At 44.4% G+C, this 12,181-nt stretch overlaps 4 non-coding genes across 4 annotated transcripts; 3 read left to right on the top strand and 1 right to left on the bottom strand.

Annotated features, from left to right (window-relative positions):
• Window positions 1-7,260: 7,260 nt before the first annotated feature.
• On the top strand, window positions 7,261-7,331 carry trnac-gca (transfer RNA cysteine (anticodon GCA)). The gene has a single exon. It is a non-coding gene; the product is annotated as a tRNA-Cys (tRNA).
• A 652-nt stretch (window positions 7,332-7,983) lies between these two features.
• On the top strand, window positions 7,984-8,056 carry trnac-gca (transfer RNA cysteine (anticodon GCA)). Its single transcript has one exon. It is a non-coding gene; the product is annotated as a tRNA-Cys (tRNA).
• Window positions 8,057-9,058: 1,002 nt separating this feature from the next.
• Window positions 9,059-9,130, top strand: trnac-gca (transfer RNA cysteine (anticodon GCA)). The gene has a single exon. It is a non-coding gene; the product is annotated as a tRNA-Cys (tRNA).
• Window positions 9,131-11,270: 2,140 nt separating this feature from the next.
• On the bottom strand, window positions 11,271-11,342 carry trnac-gca (transfer RNA cysteine (anticodon GCA)). The gene has a single exon. It is a non-coding gene; the product is annotated as a tRNA-Cys (tRNA).
• Window positions 11,343-12,181: the final 839 nt, after the last annotated feature.

Below are 12,181 nucleotides of genomic sequence, written 5' to 3'. Positions count from 1 at the left end.
GTAGATTTAAACACACAGAGAGGAGGGAGGAGAAGAAGAGGAGGAGGGTAGATTAACACACAGAGGAGGGAGAGGAAGGAGTTGCGGGTGGTAGATAAACACAGAACGAGATGAGGACGGTAGATACAGCAGAGAGAGGTATCCACAGGATGAGGAGGAGCGAGGAGGGGGTTAGATAACACACAGAGAGGAGGAGGAGGAGGGGGAGATAAACACCAGAGAAGAGGAGCGGGGTAGATACACACAGAGAGGTCAGGCAGGGAGAAATGGAGATACACACAAGAGGAGGAGGAGGGGGTAAGATAATAACACACAGAAGAGGAGGAGGAGCCGGGTAGATAACACACAAAGAGAGGGAGGAGGAACCAGGAGGAAGGTTAGATAACACACCAAGAGAGGCAGGAGGGGGTAGATAACACACCAGAAGAGGAGTATAGTAAACCAGAGAGGAGGAGGGGTAGATAACACACGGAGAGGGAGGAGGGGAGACGGTAGATAACACACCAGAGAGGAGGAGGGGCGGTTAGATAACACACAGAGAGAGGAGGAGGAGGGGAGTTAGATACACACAGAGAGAGGAGGAGGGGCCTAGATAACACCACAGAGAGGATGGAGGGGGTAGATAAACCACAGAGATGAGGAGGCGAGGGGGTAGATAACACACAGAGAGAGGAGGAGGGGTGTATGAAACACCACAGATGGAGGAGGAGGGGTTAGATAACACACAGAGAGAGGAGGAGGGGCGTAGATAACACACAGAGAGGCGGAGAGACTGAGGTTAGTAACACACAGAGAGGAGAGGAGGAGGGGGTAGAAATACACACGATGAGGACAGCGAGAGGTGAGATACACACGGGAGGAGATGAGAAACAAAGAGAGAGGGGGTAGATAACCACACAGAGGAGAAGGAGCGAGGTGGTAGATAACACACAGAGAGGAGGAGGAGAGGGGGTAACATAACACACAACGAGCAGGAGGAGGCAGAGGAAGTAATAACCACACACAGAGGAGGAGGAAGGAGGAGGCAGATCACGGATGAGAGAATGGGGAGCATAACACACCAGAGAGGAGAGGGGGTAGATAACACACAGGAGGAGGAGGGGTAGATAACACACAGAAGAGGAGGAGAGGAGGGTAGAAAACACACAGAGAGGAGGAGGGGGGTAGATAACACACAGAGAGGCGGAGGAGGAGGGGGAGATAACACACAGAAGGAGGAGAGGAGGTAGATAACACACAGAGAAGGAGGAGGAGGGGTAGAATAACACACAGAGATGAGGAGGAGGTGGTAGATAACACACAGAGAGGAGGAGGGGGTAGATAACACACAGAGACGCGGAGGAGGAGGGGTAGATAACACACAGAGAGGAGAGGAGGAGGTAGATACACACAGAGAGGAGGAGGAGGAGGTAGATAAACACACAGAGAGGAGGAGGAGGAGGAGGTATAACACACAGAGAGAGAGGAGGGGTAGAAACACACAGAGAGGAGGAGGAGGAGGGCGGTAGATAACACACAGAGAGGAGAGAGGGGTAGATAACACAGGAAGGGAGGGAGAACCAGGAGTGAGGAGAGGGAGGTAGATAACACACAGAGAGGAGGAGGAGGAGGAGGGGGTAGATAACACACAGAGAGAGGGAGGAGGAGGTAGAGAACACACAGAGAGGAGGAGGAGGAGGAGGAGGGGGTAGATAACACACAGAGAGGAGGAGGAGGGCGTAGATAAACACACAGAGAGGAGGAGGAGGTAGATAAACACGAAGAGGAGGAGGAGGTAGATAACCACACAGAGAGTGTAGATGTCAACACACAGAGAGGAGGAGAGGGGTAATAAACCACACAGAGAGGAGGAGGAGGTAGATAACACACAGAGAGGAGGAGGAGGTAGATAACACACAGAGAGGGAGGAGGGAGTAGATAACACACAGAGAGGAGGAGAGGAGGTAGATAACACACAGAGAAGAGGAGGAGGGGTAGATAAACACACGACAGAGAGGAGGAGGAGGGGTAGATAACACACAGAAGGAGGAGGAGGAGGTAGATAACACCCAGGAGAGGAGGACGGGGGTAATAACACACAGGAAGGAGGGGAGAGGGGTAGATAACACACACAAGGAGGAGAGGGGTAGATAACACACAAGAGAGGAGTAGGGTAGAGAGAACACACGAGAGGAGGAGGAGGTAATAACCACACAGAGAGGAGAGGAGGTAGATAACACACAGAGAGGAGGAGGGAGGTAGATAACACACAGAAGAGAGGGAGGGGTAGAATAACACACAGAGAGGAGGAGGGGTAGAATAACACCACAGAGAGGAGGAGGGGGTAGATAACACCAACAGAGGAGGGGGAGTAAGATAACACACAGAAGAGGAGGGGGTAGATAAACACACAGAGGAGGAGGATAGGGTAATAACCACACAGAGAGGAGGAGGGTAGTAACATAGCAGAGGAGGAGGTAGATAACACACAGAGGAGGGGGTAGATAACACACAGAGAGGAGGAGTGGGTAGATAACACACAGAGGAGGGGGTAGATAACACACAGAGGAGGAGGTAGATAACACACAGAGAGGAGGGGGAGGTAGATAACATAGAGAGGAGGAGGAGTCAGAACAGCAGAAGAGAGATGACAGAGGGGGATGGATGTCAGACCAGCAGGGAGGAAGTCAGTGACAGGCTGTCTACATAATCTTTCACCCCTGCTCTTCGGTCAATGAACCACAGTCTCTGTTAATCCCTGTTAGCTGCACGGTACTGTTGTTGCTCGCTGAAGAACAGATCGTAATCAGTGTCAAAACTCAATTTTTAACCACAAATCACGTTTTTTCTCTTCCAAATAAGATCAACTAGAGACAGGTTCCGTTTTCCACTAGAGACGGGTTCCGTTTTCCACTCGAGAAAACCAGATCTCATGGTCTGACTGGTGTATTCAACATTTGTCCGTAAACGTCAAGTTTTGACGGGTCGTCCTTTCCTGCWGTTGAATGAGCAAAGCACACTAGTGGCCTCGTGAGGGGAATGTTATTCATATTTTTCATAATTAATCAACTTTTTTTCCCTTTTTTTTACATGCAGAAAATCCAGTGTTTCTATATCAAGCGGTMTTGTTATATTTCAGTCTTCTGTGATGTATATAAAGTGTAATATTGGGATGCAAACTCAAAATGGAATACATTTCTACTCTATATCTGACYTGGTACAAGAGTAGACTTTTGTTTCAAAGTCGATTTTGTTCAAGAAACACTCTGACTGTGATTTAGCTCACTGCAGTAATATACGTCTAGGCATTCATTCCAAAAGGTTAAGGTTTATGGTAAATTAAAATTAAAATAAAAAGTGCCAGCCTAGCACTGGGATTGAACTTGCGATCCTCGGAGCCGGAGTTCGCACCTTACGCCCATCTGCCAATCCCGTCCGCAGTTCCCTAGCAAGCCGCAAGCCTATGATCACCGTTGCTTCTAGTGGCCGGTACTGAAGTCATCCCCCGACGTCCTGTGGACCTGGACGAACGTCGAGTACTGCGTTAGATCTGGTGTGACCTCGCTGTCACACTAGCATACCACTTTGAAAGAAGAGATGTATTGGGCATGCCTTCCTAGTTATATTCTAGTGTAGCAGACCTGAGTCTGGCTCATGGTCTCGTGATGAGGTAGACCTGGGGGAATTTCCTCATGGTCTAATGGATGACGTTGTTTTCTCCCGTTGGGGGAACCGGGTTCAGATCCCGACCCTGACATTAGTGTGCACTGTGGAACATGAAGTCACCAACAGCCTCTCTCTGTATTGTTCTCTCCTATAGTGTGAACTCTGACCCCTGTTCAATAACCCGCTCTGTGTGTGTCACCAGAAACGAGCCAGAGGCCAGCTGCTGTTTGCCAAGGTGTGTGACCATCTGAACCTGCTGGAGACGGACTACTTTGGCATCACGTACCGCGACGTGGAGAACCAGAAGGTAGAGGAAGAGACTCAAAGATGTCTGTCTGTTGTCTGCCTGTCTGTTGTCCTGTCTGCCTGTTGTCCTGTCTGCCTGTTGTCCTGTCTGCCTGTTGTCCTGTCTGTCTGTTGTCTGTCTGGTATCATGTGACGTGGAGAACCAGAAGGTAGAGGAAGAGACTCATCAAAGATGTCTGTCTGTCTGTTTGTTGTCTGTCTGTTTGTTGTCTGTCTGTTTGTTGTCTGTCTGTTGTCCTGTCTGCCTGTTGTCCTGTCTGTCTGTCTGTCTGGTATCACGTACCGTGACGTGGACAACCAGAAGGTAGAGGAAGAGTATTATAACCAGGGCCCTTTTTATGTATTAAGCATTACAAAGGAGGGGTGCTGATCTAGGATAAATMTTGGGTTCCCGCGTGGATCAGCGGTCTAAGGCACTGCATCTCAGTGCTAGAGGCGTCACTACAGACACTCCGGTTCGAATCCAGGCTGTATCACAAACGACCGTGATTGGGAAGTCCCATAGGGAGAKGCACAATTGGCCCAGCGTCATCCGGGTTTGTCCGGTGTAGGCCCGTCATTGTAAATAAGAATTTGTTCTTAACTGACTTGCCAAGTTTAAATAAAGGTTAAATCATTTATTTTTATTTTTTAAATGAATACTGAAACTTGGTGTGGGCAGTGTTGCATAGACAGGGGGACCGGATCCTAGATTAACACAACTTCTCTGAGACGTTTGCGTTGACAGACTGATACCGGTTCCCCCAGGTATCTTTCTCAGGGCAGTGGTAACGTGACAGGCTCTGTTAATGACTGGATACATGGTCATTCATTGATTTTTTTATGAATATATCATTACTAATTTGCCTCTTTCTCCAGAACTGGCTGGACCCGAACAAGGAACTGAAGAAGCAGATAAGGAGTGAGTTGCAGTGTGTTTATAGGGCACTACACTATATGACACTACACTATACTGCACTACATGGTGCTGCACTATACAGCAATATACTGCACTGTAATATACCACACTACACTGCACTATACTGCACTATGCAACACTATACTGCACTATACTACACTATACTGCGCTATACTACGCCATACCACACTATACCACACCACGATGCACTATACCACACTATACTGCACTATACTACACTATACTGCACTATGCTACACTATATCCGACTATCCACGCTATAACTGCACTATGCTACACTATACCGCACTATACCACGCTATACTACACTATACTGCACTATGCTACACTATACCGCACTATACCACGCTATACTACACTGTACTGCACTATTCTACACTATACCACACTACGATGCACTATACTGCACTATACCACACTACGATGCACTATACTACACTATACTACACTATACTGCACTATGCTACACTATACGCGCTATACCCACGCTATACTACACTACTACACTATACCACCCTAACGATGCACTCTACACACTATACTGCACTATACTACACTGTAGTACTACACTATACCACACTATACTACACTATAATGCACTATACTAGACTATACCGCACTATACTACACTATGCCACACTATACTACACTATAATGCGCTATACTACACTGTACTGCACTATACTACACTATGCACACTAACTACACTATACCGCACTATACGACACTATACTGCACTATACTACACTGTACTGCACTATACTACACTATACCACACTATACTGCGCTATAACACTATACTACACTATACGACACTATACTGCACTATACTACACTGTACTGCACTATACTACCTATACACACTATACTGCGCTATACTACACTATACCACACTATACTGCACTATACGACACCATATGGCCACTACTACACTATGATGCACTATACTACACTATAAGCGCTATACTACACTATACCGCACTATACTACGCTATACGACACTATACTGCACTATACTACACTCTACTGCACTATACTACACTATACCACACTATACTGCGCTATAACACTATCACGCACCATACTACGCTATAACACTATACATTTACATTTACATTTAAGTCATTAGCAGACGCTCTTATCCGAGCGACTTACAAATTGGTGCATTCACCTTATGATATCCAGTGGAACAACCACTTTACAATAGTGCATCTAACTCTTTTAAGGGGGAGGGGTGGGTTTAGGAGGATTACTTTATCCTAGGTATTCCTTAAAGAGGTGGGGTTTCAGGTGTCTCCGGAAGGTGGTGATTGACTCCGCTGACCTTGCGTCGTGAGGGAGTTTGTTCCACCATTGGGGTGCCAGAGCAGCGAACAGTTTTGACTGGGCTGAGCGGGAACTGTACTTCCTCAGAGGTAGGGAGGCGAGCAGGCCAGAGGTGGATGAACGCAGTGCCCTTGTTTGGGTGTAGGGCCTGATCAGAGCCTGAAGGTACGGAGGTGCCGTTCCCCTCACAGCTCCGTAGGCAAGCACCATGGTCTTGTAGCGGATGCGAGCTTCACTGGAAGCCAGTGGAGAGAGCGGAGGAGCGGGGTGACGTGAGAGAACTTGGGAAGGTTGAACACCAGACGGGCTGCGGCGTTCTGGATGAGTTGTAGGGGTTTAATGGCACAGGCAGGGAGCCCAGCCAACAGCGAGTTGCAATAATCCAGACGGGAGATGACAAGTGCCTGGATTAGGACCTGCGCCGCTTCCTGTGTGAGGCAGGGTCGTACTCTGCGAATGTTGTAGAGCATGAACCTACAGGAACGGNTTTGTCTCAGTCAGACAGTTCCAAACAAAGGTGGAAGTGCGATAGACTTCAGATCAAGAGGACTCAGGTTCAAATCCTTTAGTGAACTTGAAATCAAATACTTTTTTAATGTGTGCTTTCAAAGAGAGAGTGTTCTTTATTAGGTTATGTAGATCTCCATCTTAAATGTCCCTATTAGACAATTTTTGGACATTTTTCCATTAGCGTGGGAAAAGCTCAGTGGTAGAGAATTTGACTGCAGATCAAGCGGTCCCAGTTTCAAATTCTGGTGCCCCCTTAAAATCAAGTGCTTTCTAAGTGTATCTTGACGGTTAGAGTATTCTTTTTTAGATTATGTTACTCAATCTAAAATGTCCCTCATTTGATGTTTTTTCTCTCAGTCTAACAGTACCAAACAGAGTGGGTAGTCTGCTGCTCTTGAGATCCAGAGGTGTCAGGTAATTTTTTTTCTATCCACTTGAAATCAAATACATTACTGGTGTGTTTTCCAAGAGGGAGAGTTTTTGAAGAGGCAAAATAACTCTCCATCTAAAATGGCCCTTGTTAGACAGTTTTTCCTCTTACACAGTTTGACAGAGGGGGTATAGCTCAGTGGTAGAGCATTTGACTGCAGATCAGAGGTCCCAGGTTCAAATCCTGGTGCCCTTTGATGTCAAGTACTATCTAATTGTATCTTGAGAGTCGGAGTGCTCTTTTCAGGAGTTGTTACTCAATCTAAAATGTCCTCATTTGATGTTTTTTCCTCAGTCAACAGTACCAAACAGAGTGGGTAGTCGCTGCTCTTGAGATCCAGAAGGTGTCAGTAATTTTTTCTATCCACTTGAAATCAAATACATTTACTGGTGTGTTTTCAAAGAGGGAGAGGTTTTTGAAGAGGAAAATAACTCTCCATCTAAAATGCCCTTGTTAGACAGTTTTTCCTCTTACACAGTTTCTGACAGAGGGGTAAGCTCAGTGGTAGAGCATTTGACTGCAGATCAAGAGGTCCCAGTTCAAATCCTGGTCCCCCTTGATGTCAAGTACTATCTAATTGTATCTTGAGAGTCGGAGTGCTCTTTTCAGGAGTTGTTACTCAATCTAAAATGTCCTCATTTGATGTTTTTTTCTCAGTCTAACAGTACCAAACAGAGTGGGTAGTCTGCTCTCTGAGATCAGAGGTGTCAGTAATTTTTTTCTATCCACTTGAAATCAAATACATTACTGGTGTGTTTTCCAAGAGGGAGAGTTTTTGAAGAGGAAAATAACCTCCATCTAAATGGCCCTTGTTAGACAGTTTTTCCCTCTACACATTTTCTGACAGAGGGGTATAGCTCAGTGGTAGAGACATTTGACTGCAGATCAAGAGGTCCCAGTTTCAAATCCTGGTGCCCTTGATGTCAAGTACTATCTATGTATCTTGAGAGTGAGTGCTCTTTTCTAGGAGTTGTTACTCAATCTAAAATGTCCTCATTTTTGATGTTTTTTCTCTCAGTCTAAAAGTACAAAAAACAAGTGGGTAGTCGTGCTGCTCTTGAGATCCAGAGGTGTCAGGTAATTTTTTTTTCTATCCACTTGAAATCAAAATATTACTGGTGTGTTTTCCAAGAGGGAGAGTTTTTGAAAGGCAAAATAACTCTCCATCTAAAATGGCCCTTGTTAGACAGTTTTTCCCTTTACACAGTTTCTGACAGAGGGGTATAGCTCAGTGGTAGAGACATTTGACTGCAGATCAAAGGTCCCAGTTCAAATCCTGGTGCCCCTTGATGTCAAGTACTATCTAATTGTATCTTGAGAGTCGGAGTGCTCTTTTCAGGAGTTGTTACTCAATCTAAAATGTCCTCATTTGATGTTTTTTTCTCAGTCAACAGTACCAAACAGAGTGGTAGTCTGCTGCTCTTGAGATCAGAGGTGTCAGGTAATTCTTTATCCACTTGAAATCAAATACATAATGGTGTTTTTCCAAGAGGGAGAGTTTTGAAGAGGAATAACTCTCCATCTAAAATGCCTTGTAGTACAGTTTTTCCTTTACACAGTTCTGACAGAGGGGAAGCTCAGTGGTAGAGCATTTGACTGCAGATCAAGAGTCCCAGTTTCAAATCCTGGTGCCCCCTTATTCAAGTCTTCTAATTGTATCTTGAGGTGTAGTCTTTTTAGATTGTTACTCATCTAAAATGTCCTCATTTGATGTTTTTTCTCAGTCTAACAGTACCAAACAGAGTGGGTAGTCTGCTGCTTTGAGATCCAGAGGTGTCAGGTAATTTTTTTTCTATCCACTTGAAATCAAATACATTACTGGTGTTTTTCCAAGAGGGAGAGTTTTTGAAGAGGCAAAATAACTCTCCATCTAAAATGGCCCTTGTTAGACAGTTTTTCCCTCTTACACAGTTTCTGACAGAGGGGGTATAGCTCAGTGGTAGAGCATTTGACTGCAGATCAAGAGGTCCCAGGTTCAAATCCTGGTGCCCTTGATGTCAAGTACTATCTAATTTATCTTGAGAGTCGGAGTGCTCATTTTCAGGAGTGTTACTCAATCTAAAATGTCCCTCATTTGATGTTTTTTCTCTCAGTCAGACAGTTCCAAACAAAGGTGGAAGTGCATAGACTTCAGATCAAGAGGACTCAGGTTCAAATCCTTTAGTGAACTTGAAATCAAATACTTTTTTAATGTGTGCTTTCAAAGAGAGAGTGTTCTTTATTAGGTTATGTAGATCTCCATCTTAAATGTCCCTTAATTAGACAATTTTGGACATTTTCCATTAGCGTGGGAAAAGCTCAGTGGTAGAGAATTTGACTGCAGATCAAGCGGTCCCAGTTTAAATTCTGGTGCCCCCTTAAAATCAAGTGCTTTCTAAGTGTATCTTGAGTTAGAGTATTCTTTTTTAGATTATGTTACTCAATCTAAAATGTCCCTCATTTGATGTTTTTTCTCTCAGTCTAACAGTACCAAACAGAGTGGGTAGTCTGCTGCTCTTGAGATCCAGAGGTGTCAGTAATTTTTTTTCTATCCACTTGAAATCAATATTACTAGGTGTGTTTTCCAAGAGGGAGAGTTTTTGAAGAGGCAAAATAACTCTCCATCTAAAATGGCCCTTGAGACAGTTTTTCCCTCTTACACAGTTTCTGACAGAGGGGGTATAGCTCAGTGGTAGAGCATTTGCTGCAGATCAAGAGGTCCCAGGTTCAAATCCTGGTGCCCCCTTGATGTCAAGTACTATCTAATTTACTTGAGAGTCGGAGTGCTCTTTTTTCAGGAGTTGTTACTCTCAATCTAAAATGTCCTCATTTGATGTTTTTTCTCTCAGTCTAACAGTACAAACAGAGTGGGTAGTCTGGCTGCTCTTGAGATCCAGAGGTGTCATGTAATTTTTTTTTCTAATCCACTTGAAATCAAATACATATTAACTGGTGTGTTTTTCCCCAAGAGGGGAGAGTTTTTGAAGAGGCAAAAATAACTCTCCATTCTAAAATGGACCCTTTGTTAGACAGTTTTTCCCTCTTACACAGTTTCTGACAGAGGGTGTATAGCTCAGTGGTAGAGCATTCGACTGCAGATCAAGAGGTCCAGGTTCAAATCCTGGGTGCCTCTTGATGTCAAGATACTATCTAATGTATTTCTTGAGAGTCGGAGTGGCTCATTTTCTAGAGAGTTGTTTACTGCAATCTAAATGGTCCTCATTTGATGTTGAATATCGCTATTATTCCAATTGTGCAGTTCTTCATTAAGGAGAGGGCGGTATTTTTATATGGTATTTATATGAAGATAAAAGAGAAAAAAATCCCAAAAATATGGTTAGGAATTTTTATGATTTATTGCAATTATGGGTGGAACTAGTATTGGGTCACTAAAAACAAGCAATTTCTGGCTCTCACAGACTGTACTTCTTCTTTAAGAAGGCTCCACTGTCTCGCACTCGTTACCCTGTATTAATGGCACCTGTTTTGACTTGTTTTAGTATAAAAGACACCTGTCCACACGCTCAAACAGTCCACATCCAAACTCCACTATGGCAAGACCAAAGAGCTGTCCAAGGACAACAACCAGAAAACAAAATTGTAGACCTGCACCATGGCTGGTAGACTGAATCTGCAATAGGTAAACAGCAGCTGGTTTGAAGAAAATCAACTGTGGGAGCAATTATTAGGAAGTGGAAGCTACAAGACCACTGTAATAACTCCTCGATCTGGGGCCCACCAAGACTCTTCACCACCCTGGGTCAAAATGTCAAAAGAACGGTGGAGGAATCCCAGACCACACGGGGGCTAGTGAATGACCTGCAGAGACTGGAGAAAAAGTAAAAAAGCCTACCATCAGTAACACATATGCCGCCCAGGGACTCAAATCTGCAGTGCCAGACGTGTCCCTTACCTGTTTAGCCAGACATGTCCAGCCGTCTGAAGTTTTTGCTAGAGAGCATTGGTGATCGAGAAGATTTGGGAGAATGTCATAATGGTAGAATGACCAATAACTTTTTGGTAAAAACTCAACTCGTCGTGTTGGAAGGAAAGAATGCTGAAAAACATCAAATGAGGGACATTTTAGATTGAGTAACAACTCCTGAAAATGAGCACTCCGACTCTCAAGATACAATTAGATAGTACTTGACATCAAAGGGGTACCAGGATTTGAACCTGGGACCTCTTGATCTGCAGTCAAATGCTCTACCACTGAGCTATACCCCCTCTGTCAGAAACTGTGTAAGAGGAAAAAACTGTCTAAGAAGGGCCATTTTAGATGAAGAGTTATTTTGCCTCTTCAAAAACTCTCCCTCTCGGAAAAGACACCAGCAATGTATTTGATTTCAAGTGGATAGAAAAATGTAAACCTGACACCTCTGGATCTCAAGAGTAACACGCTACCCACTCTATTTGGAACTGTTTGACTGAGAGAAAAAACATATAATGAGGGACATTTTATTTTTGAAAGAACTTGATTTCAAGGTGGCACCAGGTTTTGATCTTTGGACCTCTTGATCGGTAGACAAATGCTGTCCCACTGAGCACTTCCCCTCTGCTAAAAAATCTATAAACGTGGAAAACTTGTCTAGAGTTGTCTAAAGGGGTTTAAATGGTATAATAAGGGACATTTTAAAAGGAGTTATGTTGGCTAATATAGAACTCTTAATAAAGACGTCACCCTCTATGAAAACACACCTAAAAGGAATTGGATTACAAGGGGATAGAAGGACTTGAACCTGAGACCTCTGGATCTGATGTGTAATGCATTACCCCCTCTGCTAGGAACCGTCTGGCAGATAGAACAACCACCTAATAAGGGACATTTTAGATTGAGTAACAGCTCCGAAAAAGGAGCACACCCTCTCTCGAGATACACTTGAAGTACTTGATTTCAAGGGGGCACCAGGATTTGAACCTGAGACCTCCTGATCTGCTGTAAAATGCTCTACCACTGAGCTATACCCCTCAGTTAGCAACAGTCTAAAGTGGGAAAACATTTCTAATAAGGGACCTTTTAGATGGAGAGCGCCATAATCTAGTATAGAACACTCTCTCTATGAAAA

This window comes from Salvelinus sp. IW2-2015, linkage group LG8 (assembly GCF_002910315.2).
Source record: "Salvelinus sp. IW2-2015 linkage group LG8, ASM291031v2, whole genome shotgun sequence".
NCBI classification, from domain to species: Eukaryota; Metazoa; Chordata; class Actinopteri; order Salmoniformes; family Salmonidae; genus Salvelinus; species Salvelinus sp. IW2-2015.
Note: the sequence above shows the minus strand (reverse complement) of the source record. Positions and strands in the feature narration are given on the sequence as shown.